Genomic DNA, 26,196 nt, shown 5'->3' on the forward strand with positions numbered 1-26,196 from the left:
CACCACCACATTCAGCCTCATTCTGCCTCATATTAAGGGCAGTAAGTCTTTGGTTCAAAAGCTGTGTTTCCTGAGGTTTATATGGGGCTCCTGAATATCTACAGGGCTCCTAGAAGTACTCCAAGATCTCAATATAAGTTATGGCTCCAAGGAAACAGCTTCTTAATGACTGACATTTCTACTGGAAATGTCCAGATCTTCACTGAGAAATTACGTAGCTATGGTTTACCCAGGTTGCTGTGGGCATGAGAGGGGTTGTTAGAGCAGGAATCTCATTTTTCAGGAGGTAACCTAACCACAGAGAGACTGAAACCCATGCAAAGGTACACAGGATGTCAATACAACCAGAGAAAGAGGAAAAATCAAACCAGACTTGGCAGTGGCTTGCTCTTCCTGGGATGGTCTACAGATAAAATTCAGCGGGTGACACAGGGATGAATAATTGGATGGGCCTGAGAAGTGGAACACAGAGGTTGAATATCCCCTGTGCAAGCCTGGATGAACAGACTCCTGAAGGGACCATCAGAATTAGGGCATTTTGGACTGAATGAAACCCCACAAATCACACCCTGTGCAACCCAGGGCAGCAGATGGGCCCCACCAATTCATGGGCTGAGCAGGTACTTTCCACATCTCACTTTGAAGCTTTGGTGTTTCTGCAGTGCAAATGCATCACCCTCAGCCAAATTAACTAAGTCTGTGCTGTAGCATTTCTCTTTTTCAGCCCCGTGGGCCTGGCCCAGCTGGAGGAGCTGTGGTCTTCATTAGCAACAGAAAGAATGCCATAGGACCTTCGGCACTTTTTTTAGTGCCATCCTGCAAAAAACAGTTGGTTTCTAGAGTACTTGCAAAAAATCAGAGACCCTGGACCTTTTCTGACAAGACTTATTTTGAGTTCTCTGCTAAAAAGAGCAGTGAGACTACGAAGAGCTGCCTCCTGAACAGAAACAATCTGTGATTCAGGCAGACACAAAAAAAAAACCCAGGAGGAAATAATCACTGATATGTGCATCCTTCCTGCTCCTAAACTGCAGGGTTTGCTGTTTTCTGAAATGACTGCCCAGGTTTGGATCAGCTCAGGGGTTCCAGGAGCCTGAACAGACACAGCCACAGATACTCCTTCCCTTGGAGCAGCGGGTACAACACTCTCTGAGCCACAGGGAAAGCAGGATGGATGAGAAATTCTTCCCTCACAACGGGAAATACAGCAGTTAGGATACTGAGAGGGTGGTCTGCCTGTTAATTCAGGAGACAGAATTCAAACTGAAAGCTCCATGTGGAGCAAATTAGCAGAAACTAATTCTAATCCGTCCCACGCTGGCACAGAGGCACGTCAGCCCTGCTTAAAATTGCACCTCCCTTCAGATCCAGGCTGCCCCTTGTCCTACACAGAGAGAAAAAAGGATGGGGAGAGGCTGCATCACAGTCTGCCTGCAGATGGTCCATATTATTGAAACTCTGTGGAGGATCAGCCACTTGCCCCTGTGCCCCATGATAAATCACAGTCTCCTCCAATGTTCTCAGGGAAGAGCAACCCTCTCCCAGTCTCTGATTGGGCTTAAAGTCTGACTGGCTAAGGAGATGTAAATACTGAGCCCCTATCAGCCTGTAATTGTCACCACCATCCTGTTTAGGGAACTACTCACATCTTTGAGCAGTTACCCCGTGTCTCCTCCACCCCGGGAGAGGGTCTGGAGCCCATTTCCGGCAGCCGGCAGAGCGCTGCTTTTCTTTAGCTGACACAAACAGAGTTTGTCAGCTTGTGCATCCTCCGTTTCTGCCCGGTTTGAAGCTGCTGACGAGTCCTTGGGAGCAGCCCAGCAGCTGGAAACAGAGAATTCCCAACCCCTCCCCACAAAGGTGCCCATTCAGCAGCCGCCGGTCCCCCAGGTCCTGCCCAACAAGAGCATCCTCTGTGCGGTGGCCTTTGGGACGGCGGCCTTGGTCCTGGCCTGAGAGGGGGGAAGTGACACTTCCAATGGCTCTCGTGGAAAGGCACAGCCAAAACGTGTGCATTCACTTTCTTCTGCAGACAGAAAACTGAGGAAACACCCAGCCAGGCCAAAATAAATACATTTGGCATCATTCCTGCCTCTGCACCGGCACGTCCGTGGCGCTGGAACTGAAAACAGGCCTGAACCTTATTTACACTAAAGTCTCTTTCCATCACTTTGGCAGTAGGAAGGGGCTTAGTCTTGGTACATATTATATTTTCTTTTCAACATGTGTAAATGAGGATCAAGCTTTTACATGGCCTAAAATAGACGTAAATGACCCTTTATGCTGTCAGAACGGTGTCGAGAGGCCTTTCTGCAATAAAAAAATCAGCCCCATTATGCTTTCATATCATGCTCCATTCATTTAGTTTTAGTATCCCAACCTCAGGCAATTCCTCTTGACCTTGACAATCTGTGCTGAGGTTTCAGGCAGTTGGGACTGAAACCAGGGGCTGAGGAAGGTGTGTGAGCTCAGACAAAACCACATCAGGACTTTCAATCTAAACTGGGCTTGAAGACACACGTGGAAGATTCCCCATCCCCAGTGGGAGCTATATCACCTGAGACAGATTTGTTCTGTCTATTAGTTGCTTTTATGACTATTTTTTAAAAATTGTATATTCCAGTCCTCTTTGTAAAACCGTGAAAAGGAGAAAAAGAGAGGCAGGGAGAGAACAACAAGACATGCTGGGCTGCCATCAGGATTCTGATGCCTCCCAGATGGACTTGCCATGCCTCCTGCTCAGGCCCAGAGGAAGCCACCACCATGAATCCCTGCCCAAGGCACTGGCTTTGCCCAGCAGCCACTTAACTCTGTGCACATTGAAGGAGACCCTGAAAAGAAAGGAACTGACCTTCCTTGGATCTCTGCTGTTAAATGCCTTCATTTTCCCTGAAAAGAGAGTTTCAGGCAGATGAACAACTGGCTGTATGAGCTACCCAAGTTTTTGGTGGTTAGGGTCAGTAATGTGATCCCCTTCTGTCTGATTAATGCAGAGGAAATCCATTAGCCATCAAGAGCTACCCAAGGAGTGGGGTCATTCCAGAAAAACTTCCAGCCAATTCTGGAACCAGAAGATCTCTCTGGCTAAGGCAGCCCGTGTCCTTAGGCTCAGTCCTGAAGGAAGCGTCTCCAGGTACCTCAGGGATGCAAAACTCTACTTTTCCACTGTTTTGTCACTCTGTACAGCAAGTAAATTACTAGAGAACTTAAAAGAAGGTGATGTATTTCCACACTGGTGCCTTTTGCCAGTGAGTAAGCTCTGGAGCCAAGAAGGGGGTGGCTGTTACCTTGATTAATTACTGCCATTGCTCCTTGCTGCCCAAACTGCCTTCTCCCCTTTCAGCTCCTGCTTCTGGTGTGGACTACTGAAAGAGAAGGGCTTTCATTCCACCTTCTGGACTATTAAATCCAGATCCCCTCAGCCCAACTGCAGCCCCAACCTCTCTTGCTCCACCAAATAATTTCTGTTGATAAACTGCACCATCATTTTGGAGCCACCATCACCTGCAGAGACGCCCTGACAGGTCATCAACACCATTGTCCCTAAGAGCTGGAGCAAGTGATACTCAACCCAGCTGCAGAGTAAGTTCCTGGAATATGCTGAGGCCATGTCAGCCTATCCCATCCCATCCCATCCCATCCCATCCCATCCCATCCCATCCCATTCCCAGAGCCACTCTGTGGGCACTGCCCGGCCCAGCACGGCCTCTGGCTAACCCAGCTGAAGGGCAGAACATTTACAGTAACTATCATTTTCTTTTCCTTTCAGAAGAATGCACAAGGGATTGTCAACACTTTCCTTACCCCCCCTCCTCTTTTCCTCCATAAAATAACCCTCTCTCCAGCTTTGCCAGCTCAATGCTACTTCACGGCTTTTCTCCAGGAGCAGTTGCAGTTGGAAACACCCAGAAAATCTTATCCAAGAGTTTATGAGGCACAGCTCAGAGGCACCCTGAAAACTGCAGCATGCTACCTAGAGTGCTGCAGATTATTATTACTTTTTTAATCTCAGTATAGTTCTGGGTAAGGTTTTAATTGGGCATTGTATTTCAAAGCCAGGGAGCAGGATCTATGTGAAGCACTGGATAGTTTCTGCATTAATTGACCATCAAATCCTTCCCCTTTGCATCTGCATTCTATTATTAGAGAATGTAAAGCAGTTTATAGGGCTTTTAACCTCTTCAAGCAAACACTCCGTGGAAGTTACACTGCTGCAGGGACCATATTAGCTTTATAGACTTCATTTCTAATCCAAGGAAGGGGGGAAAATGGAGAAGAGACAGAGCAAATGAGTGACTTTTGATGGTATAAATTCAGCTGGTGTAAATCAGCACAACTCCACTAACTTTGGTAGAGTTATGCTGATTTATGCCAGTTTAAAGACCAGACATTTGATCTGCAGTGAGGTCCTCATTCCCAGAAGACCAAAACGGTACCAGACAAATCTTCACAGACCATTTATCAGCCTTCACAACTACATTCTTCCCTGCTGCATGGAAAAGCCCTGAAAGGATGCCAGGGAGCCATCTGGCAAGCTGGGTCCCATGGCACAGTGTGGGCTCAGTCACCTGGAGGGAAATCACCTCCCAGCAAGGCACTTCAATGGCCTCTGTGACCACCAGCCTGTCCCCAGGGCTCCCACAACGAGGGGTGTCAGAAAAAGGCAGAACCATGTTGTGGAGCCTAAACTGAGCTTTGCAGTCTCTCAGTAAAGCTGCTGAGCTCTCCTTCCCTCAGGGTCTCTTGGCTGGACTCCCCAGGCACTCAGCACCACTCCCAGGTCAAGAGAACCAGATGGAGGCAGCCCAAACGGGGTTCCTGTGTGCAAGGGTGATGTGGAGGCCAGGTGTGATCTCCAAGGCAGGAAAATGGGCATTGGGAAGTTCTGTGGTGGCCTGGGCTGACATCCCTGCCATGCAGAGGGCACTGGTTCCAAGCCTGTGGATGTCGTGGGACCTGCACCAGCTCACCCTGATGGTGAGGATGGGCAGCCACAGCTTCCAGGCAGAAAATAACATGAGTGCTCTGTATCTCTGCCTGTTCCAGAGTGAGAGCCAACATCCACCACATCCACTCAGCCTAAGTTTAGGATGACCAAACAGTCACATCAAAGGTCCAACTTAGCTCAGTATCCTGACTCCAATCCAACAAAGAGCAGATGCCAAGGGAAAACATCAGCATAGCCCACATGGTACTTCCCCTTCCAAAGAGCTGTATTCCCCAAGCTCTAGAGAATCTTGACACCTTCCGAGCTGAAGAACAGTTGTAGGAGAAGCAGGAAGCAAGCCCTGGTCCCACCCTAACAGAAAGAGAAAATAGATAAGTGTGTTGTCTGCTTCTGAAGAGTCATCTGAAGGGATAAGGTGAACTCTGCCCTTACAGAACCAGACAAGACAAGCAATGTTTGATTTCCTGGCTCTGTGAGCAGGATGAGAAGGAAAACTCACCACCTCGCTTCCCTTCACACGATTGTTCTACCACCCCACAGCAGGTGGGATCCCCATTTTGCAAATCCCTGCCCTATTTCTTTGTTCCATAGTAACCCCAAATGCCACTAGACAGAGCACAGGACAGTGATTATGAGCATGCAAACAACGGGGTAAGGGCCAGTATAATTATCTTGTTCCTAAGCACTCCACAAGGCTTCCAAGTATCTTGTATTTAGTTACTTGGTAAGGTCCCGAACGTCTGACTCTCAGGCATTATGGTTTTATTGCTGCAGAATGAGCCAGAAACTATTCAAAACCTTTAAAAGGTCTTTTTAAATAGTCAGAATGAATTTACAGTGTTGGCTGCCTGGCAAACTCAACAGGCATTTCAAGTGGAAAGGAACAGTCCTTTATTGCATCTGCTCCTGGCATTTAGGACGCCGGATCGCTCACAATTCCTCAGCTCCAATGCTCAGCATCCTGCAGGCTGCTGGCTGGGCACAGCCAAGGGGGCAGACAGCCTGAGAAGAAAGGGTCTGCGTGAAAGAAAAGCCTGGGTTTAGAGTCAGCTGGAAATTTTCATTACAATTTATCAGAAAATGATCATTTTTCACTTAAGGTGTCACAGAAACGCCTTGGTTTCAAACACCTGCAAGTGAAACACAAGCTGGGCTCCACCAGGAAACCTTTCCCAGATTTGCCTGCCAGCAGTGTGTCCCACCTGCCTCTCTGTGTGCCACTCCACTCCAGGGATCCAAGCCTGGCACCCTGGATGTTCTAGAAACAAGGGCTTTTGACAACTGCTCCTGAGCTGCCTTCCCAATAGTGCTGCTGTCCTTGAGTAGCATTGCTAAAGGCACAAGGCTGGGACAGACCTTAAACCGAGTGCAACGCTCCCTCCACCCGAGTTCATGGCTATTGACACCCCATTTCAGCCACTTCTCGACACCCCCATCATTATTTGACCCAGCTGGTGGCAGGGCACTTGGCTCAAGCAGCAGGGGAAAGGGGAGGAACAGCAGATGCCTTTCTGATGGCCTGAAAAGCCCAGAATAATTTGCTATTTCTTGTGACTGGGACAGATTAGAGGACACAGGAGTGAGGGGTTCCTAAGTTTATGTCTGGGGTTAAAAAGCCATTGGAAGAACAGCTGGAATGCTGCATGTGTGGGGAGATGAGTGGGGATTCATACAGCTCTGGGGATGACAGCAAAGGACTTTTCCAAGTTCTCCTGTTCCATCTCGGCTGAGAATGAAGCCCAGGGCACACTCCTCACCATTCCCATGCTCCCACTCCCCTGCCCTGCATCCACCAGTGTTCTCCACCCACACCCACAAGATCACCCATCCCAAGCCCCGGGCAGGTCCCTTCCCTCTCACTTGCCTGTGCAACACCCCAGCCCTGTCAGTTGGGGCCCAAGATCCTCCTGCACGATGGGAGCACAGCAAAGTGCAGTGACGTGGGGAATCCTCCACTCCTGCTGCTCCACTTGGCCCCTTTCTCGGTGAGCAGATGTGAGGCAGAGACTGACCCACAGCCTCTTTGCAGGAGCTGGCTCCAACCTCCCATCTCAGGCTGGTTGTTTCCTGACTTGGTTACTGGTGTTCTGGGGCCTTTATTTCCCCACTCTGGGCACGAGGAGGCCCATCAAAACTGTATTTCTGCTCCACCAGCTGGCAAAGGCTGCTTAGGAAAAATATATAAACATCAGAGCCAAGTCCCCCGTCCTTCCTTGGCAGAACTTCTAGAAAATGCAAGTTTCCTCAGGACGCTGGAGAAAGGCTATTAGCAAAGAAGAAGATAGTCAGGAAAACACTTTAGAAAGGCTGACTAAAATGTAAAGGTATCATTATTAATGATGGCTATTACAGTCCTAGAAAGCTCAGTGGTTTTTCAGACAGGGCGGAAAAAGGAAAATGAACAAACCCAAGTAAAGTCTTCGAGACTGCAAGAGAAGCATAACGAGCTGTGGAAACCAAACAAGGTCAGTCTCAGAACTATCAAGCCAAATCCTCTGTTTCAGGACACGAGTGTGGGTTCCCTGAAGTTCAGGGGCCGGGAGAGAACTGAGGTTACCTCCCTCTGACCAGGGCAGAGGATATTAAAGCTGAGCTTTCCAAAGACCTTGGGGAAGTCAGCTCACAGTCACTGCAATTAAATGAGCCAAGGAATTCCCCCAAGGCTGTGCAAGAATCTCTGCTCTGTTCTGCTGAGATTCCCTCCCAGGAGCCACCAACACCAGTGTCACCCACCCATCACATCCTACACACCATCAGACCATCAGCCTGGGACATTTCCTGAGGATTGGGCAGAGGCCATCAAGCCCAGCAGTCATTAATTCTCAGGAAGCACCCACTGCCTCATTGGTAATTACTTAAATAAACTTCCCTTGCATGGTGTCTGAGCCAGGGCCTTTCTTTCTGCCACGTCCCGCTGCAGTTTTATTGGAGGTAAGATAACAGGAGGGCTGTGCACAGAGCTGGGCTGCACCTGACCAAACACTGCGCCCGGATGGCTCGAGCAGGGTTTCAGTGCCTCCCTCTCCTCTCCCTTCCAGCTCACAGCCAACAGCCCCTGTAAGATTCCCTGCATACATGCAGCGTTTATCCTTCATGCAAATCTGCCTCATCAATCACTGCATCCCAGCTGCACCACGCAGTCATTTGCTAGGAAAATACTGTTCCAACCCAAGGACCCAGCACAGCACAGTGGTCTTTATGAGGGGTAATATCCACGATAGGGGTGACTTGGAAACCTGCCAGGCTCTGAAAATTATTCGTCCTGCCTGACCTTAAATCTTGGATGCTGACTGTTGCAGATGGAGCTGGCAGGAAGCATCAGTCACAGCCACATCCATATCCCCTCCCTGCCCCAGGGGCACGTGAGAACCCCTAGATTGAGAGATTGGTTTTGGGATTTGGATTATGAACAACCCCAAAATCACCAGAGTGAGGGTTCCCAGAAACACCAACCTGTCGTGTCAGTCAGCTCTGAGCACAGAACCAGCCCAGCATTTTGCTTCCTGAGACTTCTCTAAAAGTTGCAGCCTCTGTTTATCTCACCTGCGTGGTTTTGAAAAAGCTCTTACTCATCTGAGTGATCTATGCTTCTATCACCTGAGACCCAAGTCCCAAATCTCCAAGAATTTCTTAAATTTTAAGACTTCTGCTCTGTCAAGTGGTCATTTTATCTCTGATAAAGAATTCGAGTTTGCTGCAGTTAACTCAACAATACCCCAAGCATCTCTAGTTCTCATGTATTTCCACAGTATTTAATGTACTCCCAAACAACTTACCCTTATTTACAGATGTCAGGAACACACTTTGCTCACTGGACCTTTGATCCGCTTCCATGTAGACCCGTGAGACATTGTGGAGTTGCTTTCAAGCCTAGGACTTGTTTTTCAGAGAAGGTAGCATTAGGTTACCAAAATAAAGATCCATTTAAGTCAAAAGTTTAATAGTTTTGCTGTGGCAAGAGAAAATCTCAGGATATCAAGGAGTCAAGAGAGGAATATTGTACTCAGCTGAGAAAATGGACAAGCAGTGAGACACAAAAGCCTTTCTACAGCTCTGACAAAGAAACAATACACTCAAGCTCCTGTAGAGCTTAGCTTAAACCAAAAGGATAGAAAAAGGAGACAAGATATGGAATTAAGCTATTTCCCCTCTGTCACATCAACTTCAGTAATGGGGTGACATACAATGGCATAAGAAATCTTAACATCCACAAGAAAAAATTAACTAGAAAGACCCACAGGGTGAGGATTTTCAATTGCATGCTAGAAGTGGACATTTTAGACCTTTCAGATCACAGCACAGGAATTCAGGACTTTATCCACATTCACCACAGCCATACCAGCTGCCAGGCAACAGGAGCCCAGAGCAGCTCTTGGTTGGTCTCTGGCTGGAGCTTAGGTCTGCCCACAGGTGTTCATAAACCTGAGGATGGAGAGGTGGTTGAACAGGACTGACCAGGAGCAGAGGCAAATGACAACCTGGGACTGCTCAAACACAACCACCTACCAGTGGTTTACTGGTAAGCAATCCTCCTGCAGCAGCTGAAGGATGGTGACACATCTCCTCACAGGTTCAAGGCTGGTTGGATGGGGTTTGGAGGAACCTGGTCTAGTGGAAGGTGTCCCTGCCCATGGCAGGAGGTTGGAATGAGATGATCTTTAAGGCCCCTTCCAACCCAAACCATTCTATGATTCTGTGATTTCTGCTCTCAGTGGGTTCAGTATTGCACCTCTCAATACCACGGGCCAGTTGAGGTCCACTAGACACCACCATCAGCACCAACATTGCCCAGAGAGGTCCTGAGGCACTCCTAGGCTCCCTGTTAGGTTCACATTCACAAATGTCTAGTCCAGAGGTAGTCCAGGAGTGAGCTGACTTGTCCAAACAGGCACTGGGAACAGGGTTCTCTGCCATTCACCAAAATGCTTTGACCCTTTGCCCTCCCAGAATGAAAACCAGCCCCTCAAAAATCACCAGCACGAGGAACAGAAAATTGCAAATGACTTAAAGTGGGGGGGCAAAACTGTGAACTCGATGATCACAAGCTGAGGCCACTAATCTTCTTGTCATGGGAGCAGACTCACCCAGCAGAAGGGAATTCCTGCCTTTGACTGGACTAATTAAAGGCATCGAACTCTGCACCCGCTATGGCTTGATGTGCCTTAATGCGATGTGACATCCGACATGGGCGAGGAGCAGACACACACACACGGTTCTCTTTGCTCAAAGGGGTCTGGCAGCCACGGGAGGGCACCAGCAGCTTCCTCCCTCCCCCCAGGGAGGGGTTGGCAAAGTAGGGGATAAATACTCATCCCACCCCAGAGCCACTAAGGACTGCAGACAGCCCCATTTCAGGGAGAGGAGTGTGGTCTGAGCCAACACCAAAAGGTTGTTTGAAAAGGTGATGATGGGGATGGGATTCGAAGCTTTCCTCACAAGAAATCACAGTGGAAGGTGCTGAGGGAGCAGCTCCCATTTCTCTCCCGTGCAGGTACAGGAACAAACAGCTGCTGTGCCACGGGAGTGAAGGATATTTCCAAGCATGATGGTACAAAACATTGCAAAATTCACGAATTAGGGACAATTTAAGATGCAAGATGAACACACTGGGTGTTTGGATAGAGTGATGTGAATCACAGATATTACTTCTGTTCCTCACCTCCTGTCCAGGACTGGCCTATTGAAGTCCAGAGACACATCCCCACACTCAACCACGCTCTGCAGAATCCTGAACCAGCCCTGGAAAGAAAACTTGCTTTAGATGCTGATGGGAAGGAGACAAACCTCCTCATTCTTCAAAGCCAAAAGCCCCCTTCTCCACAGAGCACTGCAGTTTGGGAAGCAGTGGTGTGGCCAGCGAGGCACAGGGCATTCCTGCAGCACTCCCTGCTCACCACAGGGAGGGCACTCAGTGACAAGTGAGCTGGGATGTCTGAGTCATGGGAACACCTGGCTCTGAAGACCTGGGACAAGATGCAGGCCCTGAAAACAATAAAGCTTCTTCAGTGGCACTGCAAAAAATCAACTTTCCTCTCCAATTATCGGTTTTTCTGTAAAAGATTAGAGTCCTGTGCCGCTATAACTTGTAGTGTCAACTAAAAGGGTTGGCCTGCTAGGTTGTATGGCAGTGTGTTCACATCCGAAGGCCCCAAGTTCATTTCCAGTTAATGATCCATAAGAAAGACTGCAGCATTCCTCCTAGGAAGATTGCTTGGAAGCAACTGATAGACTGCTTAGGCTGGGGTAGAAACAAAGCACTGAAATATTGTCTCGAGTTATAAATCAGGGAAAGCTAGTGATGCTTTATAAGGAGAAGTAACATTTGGTGCACACTAGTACCAATATTTAGTCAGTAAAAGCTCCTTCAGAGTAAAAAAAAAAAAAATAAAAATAGACAGTGATTTCAGTATGACTGAAATGCAGAACTTGTTCAAATTCATATCTAATAAAGACATTATTGTTTATTATTGAAGTACCAATTGATTATTAAGAACACATTTACTGAGGCTGGACCACAAGGTAACAGATACCTACCCCTGGCATAGCTGCGAAACCTCAGTAAATAGTGATTATTAGAAACAGATTTATGGAGGCCCAATGATACCCTAAGATGTGTATCGGTTACAGAGCTCCTAAAACCAGGTCAGTGTGTTCTTAAGCCACTTTTACTGAGGGTTTACAGCTCAGCAGCAGGGCTCCATGTCTTCATTTAGGGTCGCTAAGCCACATGGAATATCATCTTAATGCTCGTTTGATACTTAATTACGGGAGCGTTTGCAGGGACAAGACTATAGCGAGCAAGGAGAGCCAGGGCAAAACACAACCATGTTCCTACTTCTAAAAGCACTGAGCAGAGCTGCTGTTTGACCTGTGGTCGAATCTTTCTATACATGTCTGAACCCCCGTTTAGTGGAGCATGAGGACCATGGGCAACCTGAGGATACAACCACACACCACGCCGAGTCACACCCACCCCAGTGCCCAACACCATGAGCAGAGCATGTCCTCCCAACTTCCATGGGCTTTGACAACTCACACCCAACAAGCCCTCATGTTCCCCAAGGCCCTTTGTGGACTCTCCCTGAGTGCTGTTGCTGTAAATTGTAAATCCAAGCTGCAATGACACTAAAATTGGGTTTAGAGCAAACCCTGCCTGGGAGGAGAGAGCTGGGCATGGTGAGACCATGAGTACACCAGGCAGAGGGTACCCCTGTGTGCTTATTCACACAGAACTAGTCCTGTCCCATCACTCCCTTCATAAATGCCTAAAACACTCTCCTGGTAAAGCCACCCTTCCTTCCATCCTTCCCTGCCAGCCCATGGCACCTGCCTGTCCATCCCACACACGGGGTACCAGCCCAAAGCACAGCCACTGGAGACTCCCCAGTGCCAACCGAGGCTTTCCCACGTCTCGGGATGAATGCAGAAGCCCATACCCCTGGAGACACAGGCAGCAGAACAAAGAGGCAGTATGGAAACCACAGCCAGAGCGAGGGCAGCGATTCTGCCCAGATCACACACAACAGCTGGGGCAAAGCCCGGGGGAGCACAGGTCTGCTCCTTTTTGTTTGCCATGTCCTAAGACCTCCCAGCCTCCCCTCCAGAGGAGGAGGGGAGAAAGGAGCCCAGATTACTGAAGAACTCCCTTAGCTCCAGTCTCCTCTGTTCAAATTTATATATTCCACTACAGGTGACATCATGATTGCTGGAGTCTGACAGGTGATGCTGTAAAATGCATGAAACCATAAAAATTTCAACAGCAGCAAGCTCCATTGCCGCTACATCTGACAGCACTTAGCTGCCCAGCTAACACAAATATTATAAAAGCACTCGGGAAAGAAATCCAACCTGCCTGACCTCAGTTTTGGACTAATAAACAGTCCAGCATGACCAGATTTCACCCACATATAATAAACAGACAGCTTTAAGAGAAACCAAAGCGGGGTGTTGGTAGGTGTGAAGGACTAAGGCAAGAGATGAGTTGAGAGTGGGCAAAGTCACTGCTGAGCGTGGAGGGCTCTGCTCTGCCCGATCTGCTCTCGGCCACTCCGGCTCCCTGCCAGGAGATCTGTCTCAGGAACTGCATAACTATCACTGCAAAAGGATGTTCACTGGTGTTACACGGCCAGGCTGGGGTGGGTAATTGCCTAAATCATGTCAGAGCACCTGATGTTCATTTCTGCCCTCTCCACAGGGAAAGAGTGAGTAATCTTGTCTCCGAAAGTTGGACAGTAAGTGAATCCAAGAGAATGATTACCCTTTCTTTCATCACTCCCAGCACTAAATTTTAAAAGTCCAAGGATCTGCTTTTTATTTCTTTCTGCTGTGAGATTCCTCTGGTCTCCCTGGAGGAAGAGAGCACCCTTTGGCTCTGTGGAAGCTCTGTGAAGGAGGTGAAGGAGAATGCCCACGTCTCCCAAAACCACGGAGGTGAGTCAGGCAGATGGGGGCTGCTGGCCTCAGTCAGGGCAGGAATTTTCAAACCAGACATGCTGAAAAAGGTTGTCAGCTTCTCCAGGGAGAACTGGTTTCCATGAGCTAATTTGGGATTAGTCAGACCAGATGGATGGGCAGAAGGAGCTTGTCACCTTCCAACTGGCCACCCCAAAAGCTTTCTGAGCAGAGGTGGGACCCTTGGGAACCAGCACTGCCTGTTCTTATTCACCTCTCAGAGACACTCTGAGCACCCCCAGGCTCCAGTTTCCAACCCACCCTGCACCCAATGCACCAACCACCCCCACTATACCTCAGCCCTGCGACTGTCCCACCAAAACCAGTGCCCAGTGAAAAACAGGCACCCAACCTGTCTGGCACCTGTGCCACGAAGTGCACCAGGAATCTGGTTTGCTGTTAGACCACAGTGACAGTCTAGTGAGACAGGCAAGCAACAGAAGTTACTATAAATACATATACAGCTCCATTAACCCCCCTTTATTCAAACGATTGGAGAGCTTTCTGGGAGTTTGCTGCTCTCATGGATGCACAGGCAAGGGGGGAGTGAGCAGAGCAGCAGGTCCAGGGTGGCCATCCTGCTCTGGGGCTGTGTTACCAGGCAAAACAATCATCATCAAAATCACATTCTTATCCACACAGCTACAGTAATTTGCACTGATGGTCAACCTTCTAAGCACAGCTTTTGATATTAGACATATTTAAATGCCATTTGTTCGACCAAAGATAAAGTGCTACTGCAAAATTCTGTACAGTATTTTTAGTCACAGGATTTTACCAAGCACTTCAGTGGAAAGTGTATGATCATTTTTTCACGAAATCATTGCTTTTTTCTCACCATTGCAGATCTCCTTTTCCTGTTGAACTACTTAGTGAGAGATCCTGCAGATTTTTCAAACAATTTTTAGTTACTGAAAAAATATGCATAATGAAAAAATTGCAAAGTGCATTCACTCAACCAAGTTTGTTGTTTTTTTTTTTTTAATAAGTGGTTCCTTGTTCTGCAGTCAGGTTTATTAGAGTTACCATCAACTGATAGAAATGTGATGGCTACAGAGAGTAATTAAAAGTACTTGGCTAAAAGGCCAATATGGGACAGCAGCTCCTCAGTGAGGATCAGCCTTTACAGCAACCAGGGGACAGGACAAACTGCCACCAGGTAGGACTTGACCTTTCCTGCTCCAGTTCTTCTGAGTCTCCAGTTCACCAGCAAAGTCCAGCTACCAAAAACCCCAAATCACATATTTTCACAAATACCAACAGACACCAAGATTATTAAAGTATGGTCTTTGCAGTCATCTTCATGCAGAACCAGAAAGATACTTAGGCACCTAATTTCAACTAAAATGAAGTGGATGTCCTGATGCCCATGGAATGTTTGCTGCCTAATCCCTCCCTGGATCCCATGCCACACCTCCCTGCTGTTTCTCCACTGTAAAACACGGTGGAAAATGCTAACGGGACTTCCCAGATTCCTGTCGCTTCCAGCCCGGGTTGTGCGAGGGCTCAGCGACTCTAATTAACACAAAGCCATTAGTGGGAAATGAGCTCTCCCCACCCAGCACAGGAGAGCAGCTCTGGATTAAGGCTCCCATATCCTGCTGCTGCCAGCCCCTCTGGATAATTTCCTGAGCTGGACACCAGCCTAAAGGCGGCAGGAGCAGCTGCCCGGGCTCCCCAGGGATGGTACCGAGCCGCGGGAGTCCCAGTTAATTCCTCTCAAGCCAGGAGATGGCACTCCATAACGCACAGAGCAACGCCCGGGCTTTGGTGCCCCCAAACCCTCCCTTCTGTGCCTGCCCAGCCGCTTCTTCCACCCTTCAGCCTCCAGGTGAGTGCCCAGGTGGAGCAGATCTGTTCACCGGGAGGTGACAGCCAGCACGACGAGGGGACACAGCCGCTACCCCCGAGCAGGCAGCCGGGAGCATCACTGCCCCACTCCACAGCACTACCCCACTCCCGCAGCACTGCCCCACTCCCGCAGCCCTCCAGAGGCACCACCCGGCTCCCGGCGGCTCCAGTTTGCAACCTGAGGGTCCCCCTTCAATGCAATCCCCCTCCTCTTTTTCATGGAATAGGCAAAAAAAGTAATAATAACTGATCATAAAAATTCACACTCGTTTACCTTTCAGGAGGCAACTCAGCACAGGCTATTACAGGGCAATTTGGTACATCATAAAGTTTCCTATTAGAACAGAAAATAGGGCTGCTTGCATGAGCTGCCAATTGGAAATAAAATAGTAGTGGGGTCAGGATCATTAGCACTACGTTTTCTTTTAGGTTTGCTTTCCATCGAGGTGGGAAGAGCAGGGAAATTTAGATGCAGGTGAAAGGAGATGAGACAGGTCTGGAGCACAGGAGAGCTGAGCAGAGGCTCTTTAGGGGTGTGACAGGTCTCCTCCTGCACTTATTGCATTTACAGTGGGCAGTCCCACAGGGGGGTGGTGGATGCAGGATGAGTCCCTGGACCACAGTTGAGTTCCTGGATCACAGTGGGGTGTCCAGTCTCCCGAGGTACATGACACCACAGCAACAGCAGCCGCATGAGCAGCTCAGCAGAGTGGCAGCTCCTTTGTGCTGCTTTGGGAACACAGCATATGTTTGCAAAAATAGAAACAAATATTACTAAAATTGAGATAAAACCAGGCCAGAATGAGAGCGAGCTGGTCAGTACTGCAACCAGACAGTGCAGCAAATAAAGGCCCCAAAGTGCTGGTATCCCCATGTGTCTCTCAGCACATTCCCCTTCACTGCTGGCAATCTTTGACATTGATCCTCTTATGCTTCTCCATTTACTAGTTATATTGAATGCACCATGCAAAGCACCCAGCAAAGCCCAATCTCCCTCCAGCTCCATTACAATATCCAGAAAAAACTTCCCTGGCCTTGTCTCTGTGTGGCACACCAAAACACAGCCCCACATCACACTGGTGAAGCGATGTGACCCAGGTCAGAGAGGAGAGAGAGCAATGGCAGAGGGAGGAATTATCATAGAGTGGTTTGGATTGGAAGAGACTTGAAAGATCTTCTAGTTCCAACCCCCAGCCATGGGCAGGGACACCTGCCACTAGCCCAGGTTGCTCCAAGCCCCGTCCAACCTGGCCTTGGACACTTCCAGGGATGGGGCAGCCACAGCTTCTCTGGGCAACCTGTGCCAGGGCCTCCCCACCCTCACAGGGAAGAATTTCTTTCTAATATCTCATCTAAATCTCTGTCAGTTTGAAGCCATTCCCTCTTCCCCTGTCACAATGGTCTCTGCTCTTGAGATTGTCCTTCCAAGGGCACCCTGAGCTGTCCCTGAAGCTATCATCCCATCCATGGGGATAGTGGCACAGGAGGAAGGCTGAAGCATTTTGCTTCAGTAAAGCAGCAACAGAGCAGAAATCTGCATAAATGATGATTTTATTTCTGTGAATAAGTTAAAAAGCCTCTTCCCCCTGTTAGGAGTTTGATTACACTGATGCTCGTGCTGCCCTGGGTGAGAGGGAGGGCTCAGCTCACCTCCACACAGGGGCACAGCAACAGATCCCCATCACATAAACCAGAGACACCATAAAACAAACTGGTCCGTGGAGATCAGAGGGCATCAGCTCAGAATTGTGTCACACAGGCCACAAAGGAGCTCAGGTCACGAACCAACAGTAAGCAATAACAACATGATCTGTTGGTTAATATTCATCCCATGGTTGCCATAAAAACCCTCACACCCTCTCGAGAGCTCTGTCCTGTTGCATTATTCCTCACAATTTATTAAGACAAATTGTTCCTGCACCACAGTTGGAAAGTAACCGAAACCAGCAGCGCTGTCTCCATCTCGTGGGGGAACTGAATCCCAGCCAACGCCGGCTCACTGCTCACTGAACACATCGTGGGTTTGTCACTTCCCCACTTCTCCCCTTGGCTTTTGGGTGGTTTCTCTCAGTTGCTTCCAACCTCCAAGTCCCCCTGTGCTGGGATTGCACTCATCCCTGAATCAACCCACACCCTCCTGCCCCGCTGCAGGTGCTCCTGTGCTGTGGGAACAGCCACCCACAGCGGGGCAAGGCCAAGGGCAGGGGGAAAACACCCAGAGCTGCCTGTGGGAAAACACTTTTAGCAGCAGCAGCAGCATCTGGCTGAGCAGCCCTGCCACAGCCATACCCACAGGTCTGTTCCAGCCTTGAAAACCCCAAACAGACCTCACACAACCTTCTCTTTAGAGAAGAGCCCACTCGTGGTCTTACAGCAGAGAGAGGGAGAGGGAACACGTGCTGGGGAAGCAGCACAGCTCCTGGGACTCGTGGAGCTGCTGGCTGGCTGGGCTGTCACTTGCCTTCACCTCCCAAAGGGAAATAACTGAATTCCAGGTTCCCTGCTGAGGCAGGATGTGTCTCACAGGGGCACTTCCTCCTCCATCCCTCGTGCTCTGAGAGCTGGCACCTCACAGGGGCATCCTGACACTTGGGACTGCTCGGACTTGGAAGTGAGACAAACTCACATCCAGGCACACGCTGGAAATAAGGGATGTGACTTCCTGGCAGAATGACATGGGGATCCATTGACAGGATTCTTGCAGCCCTGCTCTGAGCTGCTGCTCCAACTGGGATGTGTGAAAATCCACCCCATGGCACAAACCTACCTGGCCCAGGGGCTGGAAAGCCCCAGGTTCCCATCATGTCTGGTCTCCCTGGCCTTTGCACACCCCATCAGGTGACTGCAGGAGCAGAGGACTGGGAAGTGTTTTCTAAAACTGCTCATCTTGTGGCCAAGGAGCCGGGCTGTGCATCTCGTCCTGCACACACCCACACAGCTCTGCCAGCCCAAAGCAGATCCAGTCCCAAATCCCAGCTGGATGTGACACTCAGAGGGGCTGATCTGTTGATTCCAAAGCCAGAAAGGTCAGCCCCAAGGCTGAGCTCCGAGGTGAGTGTTTGATTACACCAGGTGGGTGAGGGTTTTTCAGGGATCTGTCGGGGATGGAAGTGAAAGCTTTATGGAGTGCTGGTGGGTGCTCCTGACAGCACTGGAGACATCACGGATTCGGCACAGGCTGCAGCAGTGTTATTCCCTCACCATCTGATTTCCAAGCTCCAAAGGCCTTGGGGTGACAGATGAAACTTTGCTACAGCACATTTTTGGGTTTATGTTCCATTATATCACAACGAGCCTTGAATTCTGTTCCACCAAGGGGCTGTTCACATTTATTCCTAACATTTTCCTAGATTCTACTCCCATCAATTCACCCTCATGGATCTGATAGCCCATAGCAGAGTTATTAGCCAACAGCAGGTACTCCATGATGCAACTTTCAATCACAGTCATCTTTTATGACCAGGATTCATTCCTTAAACCTTTTCTTTCTATCTTGCTTCAATTTGGGCTTTTCTTATTAATTAAATGGCAAGTTTCAATAGCCCAAGATTGAATTATAAGGCTTGTTTAGAGCAAGGAGAATGATCAGAGCAAAGGGTGGAAGCTATATATGTAATATATACATATACTTAAGATACAGAACTTTGCTTCCAGACGTTTGGAACAAATTAAATAGAGGATCAAATTAACTAGTGATTGAATTAAGTGGAAAGCATCTCATTACCTAAAAGACGGAAACATGTGTCATTTTATAACAGCTAAAAATAAAGCAAGAATGGGTCGAAATGAAAAGCAGGAACCTGCAAATGTCAGCCAAATTTGGGCTCTGTTGAGCCCTCCAAATGTGAAGGCTGTATATAAGGTGGGTTCTGCCGCAGAGTGGGAGCTGCTGGGAAATGATGGGCTTGGAAACCAGATGTTGCGAAAAAGGAGCTGCTCCACATCACATTCCATGTGTGCAATCCAAGAAAGGTGTGCAGGGAGGGATCATCCACGGGGCACAGCTCAGTGGGAGGGCTGGCATGCCCAGGACACCATCTCTGCCCACAGGCACCCTGGGCTTGGGATCTGCTTCTCCGCTGAAAATCCAGAGTAACTCCATAACTCCACTGTCAGCGATCACTTCCAACTGCTCCCGCTGCTCACAGCCCAGTTATTCCATCAGGCTGCATTTCAAGTGGCTCACAAAGAGGAACAAACCTGGGGACACAGATGTATCTTTTTAACCCAAGATTAAGACATCTCTCTGCTGCCTTAATTCAGCACCTTTATCCAAGGGCTCGCTCTGCTGTTCTCCAGACACTCAATTTCCCTTGAAATAGATGGGAAAAGCAGAGGGAACGTTCAGACCTGTTTCAGAACGTTCAGTCTTTTGTTTCACCATGAGAACCGAGGTCGTTTCACATGTTTCTCCCCTCCTGTGATACTGATGCTCATCTTCCTTCCTGCTCACCCGGACCTTGCGAATTCCAGTCACTTCTCTTCCTGACAACCACATCTCACTCAGTGATGCATCACATGGAAACTGTACTGAGCTGCAGGAAATCAGCTTTTCACTCCACCAAACCCCAGCCCCACATTCAGGGTGAGGAATTCAGCCTGTGCCCTTTCCTATCTCATGTTGTATTTTTCCCTTTTGTTCCACTAACACGTATATCACGTCGTGACAAATGCAAGTGGAACTTTTCCAAGATAAATAACGTTATCTTTGCAGAACCCCACGGCACCCCATGGCAACTCATTATTTTTCAATTAAATTTACTGTTCATTGGCAGTTGCTCTGCTTTAATTTTCTGCCATTTGTTTACTGAAGAAGGAAATGCATAACACAAAGCCCTATAAAAGTCAGACTAAGTTAATTAAATGTGATACTGGGAAACCCTAACTTTGCCTCCAGAGCAATTTTATCACGAGATCTCCTTAAAAATGTCACTTTTTGCAGGAATTTATTTAGACACATGCAACCACTATTAATTAAATGTGTGGTCCCTCCACAATTCTCCCCAAAAGACACTTAGTTGTATTTTGTAACCACTGACTGGAGAAACAAGAGTTCACAAGATTCACAAAGCCAGATGAAGAAAAGATTTTTCAGTCAGATTCCTTACATGTCTTTTAGTTATTTTGGATGAATGTAGGATACCCAAGTACCAGTTTGGAAGAGATGAACAATATTATTTTCCTCCTAGTGCCAAGAAGATCCAGTTTCAGTCCTTGATAGGACCATGGGTGGACAAATTGCAAAATTTTATCAGTCATTTTAACTACTAACAAAACTACTCTGAGCAGGGGCCACCACAAGCTGCCCATCACATGGATCAAGAAATGACTGCACAATAGATGTCAAAGATTAATCAAGACAAAACCCTTGGCTGATGATGATCCTAGACCATGTCAGAAATAATTTTTAAGCAACAGTATTAATTCATAGTCTCAGAGTGAGGTGTCCAACACAAAGTCACCACCCACACACCTCTGCCAGCCATGGAAATGCACCTTCATCCATGTCCAAAATAGCTGAGATCAATCACCATTTGGAAAAGCCCATTTCCCACCACTGTTTGTAGCAACAGCCTGTGGAATTTCCTCAGACAAGTCATTTGATTTTAGGTTGCAAGCTGGAGGCAACTAACTGCGATCTAAGAGTAGAATTTAACATGTCAACAACAGCCTTCCAGTGCTAAAAGATTCCCAGCTTGGAATTCGAAACTCTGGATTTATTTCTAAACCCATCAGTCACTCAGAGGAGGACAGGAAAAGGGCAATCTTTTCTGAGAGACACAAATTAGAAACAACACGAGTAATGATCACAGGACTCTGAAGGTGGATAAAAGTCTCCATTTAGGCACCCAAAAGCTAATCTGAAGAAAACTGAAGCCAAGGCTTCAATATTTTGTCGGGACAAATTCCTCCAAAAGGGAGAGGTACAGATGGCAAACCTCTAAAGGTCTGGCCGAAGTTCTTGCTGCAGGAATGAGCAACCCAAACTCCAGCTCGATGGGAAGAAGGTTTGTCCCGGTTGGAAAAACACACAGAGGTCTGGCCAGAGCCCATCTCAGGCAACAGAGCATGTGCTTGATCTCTGCTACTGATCTCCCAGCAGGCAGAGCAGTGCCTGAGACAGCAGCACCTTGAGTCAGGTGCCAGTGAAAGGCAGCGTGACGGTGTTGAGGTGAGCTTTACATCTTGGGCAAGGTGAGAGAGGCACAGTGTCAGCAGCTAATAAGTTTATAACGGGGTTTCTTCCTCAAGCCAAATTCAGCCCAGATTTATAACTCCCCCACACCACTCTGAACTTTCCGACACTCCTCCTGAAAAGTTTCATTATTGCTCAATTACTGTCATGTTCTCTTAAGGACCTGGAGGGGGGAGGTGGTCTCCATTTGGAGACCAGATGCCATTTCCACAGATCCTCACAAAACTGCGCTGTGCAATAAATAATCCCCTCGCCCTTCAGAGACAGGCTTTGAGGATATGATAAGTTAAAAAAAAAAAAAAGAAAAGAAAAAAGTGAAAACTGTGACATGTTCTATGTGTAATGGAAACTAAGCAGAAACTAAGATGTTAAATTAGCAGTGGGGCACCTTTGGCTTGCAGCAGGGCCAGACTGTCTGTCTGGTTTGGAGGCAAGAGCAGCAGAAACTCTCCACAGCCTCAGCACACTCACACTGAGGTACCTCTGCTGGGTTTGCCTAGAAAGGATTTGGTAGTGGGGGGTTACAGGGGTGGCTTCAGTGAGAAGCTGCCAGAAGCTTCCCCTGTGTCCAGCAGAGCCAATGCCAGACCTGCTGCTGATCAGGGCTGAGCCCATCAGTTATCACTTCTGGGATAACAGATTTCTGAAGGGGCAAAAAGCTCCTGTAGAATTGCAGCTGGAGTAAAAATATGGGAGAGAAACACCCTACAGACACCCAGGGCAGTGAGAAGGAGGGACAGGAGGTGTGGCTGGAGCACAGCACCTGGAGTGGTGCAGGAGGTGACAAAGGGGTGGAAACAGTCCCCATAGGGAGGAGAAGGGATGGAGTCCATGGAGAGAGTGGAATTCACAGTGTTTGTCCAAAGGTCTGGCACCTCTAACTCCAGGCATGTGTGACAGACATGAAGTACAGGAGAGCCTGTAGCCATTCCATTTATGTCCCTTGCCCATCATTAGGTCCAAACCAGATCCAAAACTACCTGATGATCTGAAATGGTTAATTCCTCCAAGGAGTGGGAGTTGGGATTCCCCTGCAGCCCGAGGTGCAGCCCATGGTGAGGCAGCTGTGCCCCTGCAGCCCATGGGGGTCCTCAGGGAGCAGAGATCCACCTGCACCCTGGGGAGGACCCCACACCAGAGCAAGGATGCCCAAAGAAAGCTGCGTCCCTGTGGGAAGCCCCTGGTGGAGTGAGTTTGCTGGCAGGACTTGTGATCCTGTGGGGGACCCACGCTGGAGCAGTTCCTGAGGGACTGCACCCCATGGAAAGGACCCATGCTGGAGCAGTTCATGGAGAAGTGTCTCCCATGGGAAGGACCCCATGCTGGAGCAGGGGAAGAATGTGAGGAGTCTTTCTAGTGAGGAGGGAGGAGTGGCAGAGACAACATGTGATGGACTGACCACAGGCCCCATTCCCCACCCCCTGCACTGCTGGCACAGGAGGAATGAGAGAATTCGGGACTGAAATTGAGCCCAGGAAGAAGGGTTTTTTTAGTTTTGGGTTTATTTCTCATTATTCTACTCTTATTTAATTGATAACAAATTAATTTCCTCCCAGTCAAGTCTGGTTTGCCCATGACAGCAGTTGCTGGGTGATCTCTCCCTGCCCTCAGCCCAGCCCACAAGGCTTTTGTTGTATTTTCTCTCCCCTGCCCAGCTGAGGAAGGGACTGATGGAACAGCAACTGGTGTCCATCCAGGGTCACCCCAGCACAACACCAAACATCAGGGCTGGCACCAGGACATGTGCCCAAAGCTGTCCCACAGCACCAACCCACTGCAGCTTGTTGCAGGCACTCAGGGTGGGCTGGCCCAGGACACAGGAGGGTGACACTGAGAGCATGAACACCCTCACCACATACAAACAGGCAGCTGCTCAGCACCCAATCAGGCTGAGCTTTGGAAAACGAGACACCAAGTATTTTCCAGATTGAAAAGCAGGTTTGACCTCTTGTTTGTAAAGCCTGGACTTCAGACATTACAGCCCACTCCAGCACGGGAGGTCTTAAATTCAGGGTCCTTAACCAGAAGATCAGAGGCTGTCTGGGCCCGAACCCCACCCCTGAGCTCAGCCTCTGTCGCAGGATTTGTGAATCAAATGACACCTCTCATGCATTCACTGGGCAGACACTTCCACAGCACATTATCATCCAAAACGTCCTTTCTGCTTTGATACTTGTAACAAGTCTTTGTTTGTACATATGGAAACCACATTATATATTCCAGATGGAAATTCATACTCGATTTCAGAGAAGGGAGCGAGAGCTATTTCATACAAGATGCATAATTTGTTGTGTGAATATGAAATACGTGACTGCCTCACATGTTATGTTGTGAGCTAATCATAAAAAATAGAATGGAAAAGGTCCCATCTGTCTCTAAATCCCATAATCCAACTGTTCTCAGCTAACTCCAGCTCTTCCAGTACCTGGTATTACATACAGCAAGGAGAGGTTTCTGTGCCAGGGAAACACTGAAACACAGAGGAGCATCCACAAAGCTGCAGCTAAAGTTTCATCCAAGGCAGAGAGAGAATAGAGACCTCATGACACCTCTTCAGCTGACTGAAGCCATTCCCCAACTCTTCAAATTGTTCTTGACCTGCCTTTTTATCCAGGCTCCCCTGTAATTATCTCCTTAACATAATTTCCCCGCAGTTCCCTGAAGAGCCTTAATGGGATCACTGGGAAAGATCCAGCTGCACATTAGAAAGCGTGGGGGCAAAGTGCTGTCCCTGAAAGGCAATGGGAATATTGCCACTCACATCAGTGAGGGTGCAAGTTCAGACTGCAGCTTGCTGGCCACAGCAGCAGCTCTGCCACACGAACTCAGTAGGTCTGACTCTCCTGCCACGGTCTCGTTTATCTGCCACCAAATTCCTGAGCCTGACTTGCAGTCCTACTGCAATATCACCAAAGGAGCTCCTTCCCTGGCATACAGGGCACCATTTATGGTGAATTACTCCATAGGAAATAGTAGGATTTGTCTGTTCCTTTCAATGTGTTACTGCAACTGCTTCAGCTTGCTCACCTCAAAAAATAAAATGGGTATGAAGCAGCAGCATGAGGTAATGCCAGGTTCCCAGGGCTGTAAGGACATTGTCATTTAATGGCCCCAAAAAGAAGTCCCAGCTCTCAGCTGGCAGCTCAGTGCAATTTTTAATGCTTTCAGCTCCCATATTAACAATTTCAGGTCATTAGGTGGTTTTGGGTATGGTTTGGACCTAATGATGGGCAAGGGACATAAATGGGATGGATACAGACTCTCCTATCCTTTCTGTCTAGCACATGGTTGCCTGGAGTTAGGGGTGCCTTTTGACACACACAATGGATTCCACTCTCTCCCTGAATTCCATCCCTTCTCCTCCCCATGGGGACCGTTGCCACCCCTTTGTCACCTCCTGCACCCCCCAGGTGCTGTGCTCCAGTCCCAGCAGCGTGGCTGTGCTCAACCAGCCGTTGAGAACTCACGTCCCCCTCGATGCTGGGTGGGGACAGTGGCGAGGTGGAGATCTGTCCCCCAGGAGGGATGGCAGCACTCCGGCCTCGCCGGCTCTCCACACCCAGAACACGCGGATTTCAACGCAGCTCATGTCAAAGGCCTCTTTTCAAACCTCAAATAACCTGCTCCCAAACAAGAGCCCTTTCATTGCTATGCCAGCTCTAAGCCATGATGAAGTTCTCAAACATCTGGGCTTAGACCATTGCCTTTTAAACGCAAGCAGTCCATCAGCAGCTGCATTCCAGTGGTATGAGTTGTGTCTGTCTCTCCCCGGGCCTGCACTCCATTTCCCCTGCAAATCAGCCCCTATTTACCATCACACCCTCACGTCTCCTTTCCTATCTCTCACGTGAAGCCTGGTAGAAATCATGTGGCTCCTCCTCAGGGCCAGCAAGCACACGGAGGGAATTCAGACACGGCTCTTGGGGGAACATGGGAAGCAGACCTTGTTCTTTAGGTGGGCAAAGCAAAGGTGAAAAAAAATAAGAAAAAGAAAATTGCCACAACTACCAAGTAATCCCCTGGAGCCCTCACCAAATCAATCTGGGTGAAAAATTCACTCTTGACCCCAGGTTTCAAGACTGAGGGCAACTGTTGGGCATCAAAGAGAATGTAATGCCACCGGTCTGAAGAGAGCTGCCTTCCCCTGCCATCCTGCAGGTTCCAGGGCTACAGAGACTGGAAGAGCTTCCTCAACCCACCAGAAACCAGATTACTCCTTACAGGAGAAAACTCTTCCTTCCTGATATCAAAGGTGAGCAGATGCACCCACTGTTCACTGAATGTGTATAAATATGGTACAAAGAAAGAGTGATCTCTTTTAAAACCCCCTGGAGATGCCACCAGATTAGGTAGGCTTTCCAATCCCTAAGAGTTCTGCTTTGTCATACAATCCCTTCCATGAATTTATCAGACCTCATTTTATAACAATCCCCAAGGGTACCTCAGCCCTTTTAAGGACAGCAAGTCACTAGAATTCCCACTGACAGGGATGTCCACAATATTTCTCAGGTTATTCCCAATTTCCAACCTGTGGATCCAGAGTGTCCCCACTAAACAGCAGGCACCTCCCTCAGCTCTCTTTGTCCAAAGGGAGAGGAAAGGCAGCTACCAAAGCAGTGAGACCACAGAAATCCAGATCATCCTCTGGTCATTCCTCTCTCTCTCCACTGTTGAGGGCAATGACACTCAGCCTCAGATGCCATAGATAAGTCCCCAAGTTTAATGGGATGAATCTTTGCCACCCTACAAG

The 26,196-nt window shown here is 48.6% G+C and overlaps 1 protein-coding gene and 1 long non-coding RNA gene across 6 annotated transcripts in view; both read right to left on the reverse strand.

Moving 5' to 3' along the window:
- TBCD (tubulin folding cofactor D) overlaps positions 1-26,196 on the reverse strand; it is a 579,906-nt gene that overhangs the window by 32,017 nt on the left and 521,693 nt on the right. The window lies entirely within an intron of this gene.
- LOC135424471 (uncharacterized) overlaps positions 1-26,196 on the reverse strand; it is a 69,359-nt gene that overhangs the window by 5,887 nt on the left and 37,276 nt on the right. The window contains exons 8-9 of the long non-coding RNA XR_010435238.1: positions 10,608-10,687; positions 8,725-8,824 (exon numbers count right to left, since the gene is read on the reverse strand). This is a non-coding gene — a long non-coding RNA (uncharacterized LOC135424471). The remainder of the gene's footprint in view (positions 1-8,724; positions 8,825-10,607; positions 10,688-26,196) is intronic.

This window comes from Pseudopipra pipra, chromosome 19, assembly GCF_036250125.1.
Source record: "Pseudopipra pipra isolate bDixPip1 chromosome 19, bDixPip1.hap1, whole genome shotgun sequence".
NCBI classification, from domain to species: domain Eukaryota; kingdom Metazoa; phylum Chordata; class Aves; order Passeriformes; family Pipridae; genus Pseudopipra; species Pseudopipra pipra.